Source organism: Schistocerca cancellata, chromosome 7 (genome assembly GCF_023864275.1).
Source record: "Schistocerca cancellata isolate TAMUIC-IGC-003103 chromosome 7, iqSchCanc2.1, whole genome shotgun sequence".
NCBI lineage: Eukaryota > Metazoa > Arthropoda > Insecta > Orthoptera > Acrididae > Schistocerca > Schistocerca cancellata.
In genome coordinates, this window is record NC_064632.1 from 100,165,095 (window position 1) to 100,166,518 (window position 1,424).

General features: G+C 46.1%; 1 non-coding gene across 1 annotated transcript; it reads right to left on the bottom strand.

Moving 5' to 3' along the window:
- Nucleotides 1-564: 564 nt before the first annotated feature.
- Trnat-ugu (transfer RNA threonine (anticodon UGU)) lies at nt 565-638 on the bottom strand. Its single transcript has one exon. It is a non-coding gene; the product is annotated as a tRNA-Thr (tRNA).
- Between the last annotated feature and the right edge of the window lie 786 nt (nt 639-1,424).

The following is a 1,424-nucleotide window of genomic DNA, read 5'->3' on the forward strand; positions in this document are numbered from 1 at the left end:
TCGAGCGAATGATTTGGCCACCCAGATTCCGCGACGTGAATTCCATCGAAAGTATATGGGACACAGTCGAGAGGTCAGTTCGTGCACAAAATCCTGTACCGGCAAGACTTTCGCAGTTAGGGACGGATGCAAAAGCAGCAGAGCTCAGTATTTCTGTAGTGGTCTTCCAGTGCCTTCTTGAGTCCATTTCACGTCGAATTACTGCGCTACGTGCACTATGCCGGGCAAAGGAGTACCGACATGATATTAGGAAGTATTCCATGACTTTGGCCAACTCAGAGTACGTAAGTGAATCTACGACCATCTCTGCACACTGTTATTGAGCTGCAGTGTAAATAAGCGGAACAGCAGAACGATACCACTAATCTTTAGATGTTCCAGATATAATTGTGATTATTTACAGGGTTTAGTGGGAATAAGACGTAAATTCACCTGGGACTGCAACTTCATAGTTATTTCTTTGGCGAAACTTACAGGCAAACTAAATATGAAATTACAATGAAATGAACACCCTTAGCTGCTTACAGGCATTGACGTACATAAACGGGGACAGGTGAAAATGTGTGCCCCGACCGGGACTCGAACCCGGGATGTCCTGCTTACATGGCAGACGCTCTATCCATCTGAGCCACCGAGGACACAGAGGATAGCGCGACTGCAGGGTTTTATCTCTGGCACGCCTTCCGCGAAACCTACATTCTCAACGTATTGTCCCGCACTACATTCGAATCCCGGTCGGGGCACACATTTTCATCTGTTCCCGTTGACGTATGTCCACGCCTGTAAGCAGCTAGGGGTGTTCATTTCAATGTAATTTCATTCTAACGAGCTGCATGGTCACCGATGGTATCTGTTTTTTCGGACATGTCCGAAAAAACAGATACCATCTTAATATATACAAACTAAATATGGTTGTCGGACTGGGATACGAACATGGAATCTAAACAATTCACGGAAAAGTATTGTCTCCAGTGGACTACCCAAGAACAAATTACGACCCACCCTCATAGATTTACTTCCCCAGTTACCTAATTCCTGCTTTCCATTGAACATTTTCCCGTGAAAGAAAGGCTTCTGCCTTCGTGTCGCGGTGCTATACAGTATACAGTTTTAATCTGACAGCGAGTTTTAAATCCGTGCACACTCCGTTGCAGAATAAAACTTCGTGCCGGTCTGTTTAGACCCATACGGTGCAAACAATTTTCCCTACAGACATTTTAATATTACGATATTCCCTCCAGTCGGAAGCTTACCCGATGAGGAATGGTTCGCGGTCGAGAGTCGAAGTGATCCACATGAGCGGCGGCGTAAACTTAGCATGCAGTGCGGCAGTGCCTTGGAATCGCTACCTTCCTCGTTCGGCCACGCCGTTTCCGGAGTCAGTTCTTTGCAAGCTTCAGCCTATGCATCTTACTTTTTACTGG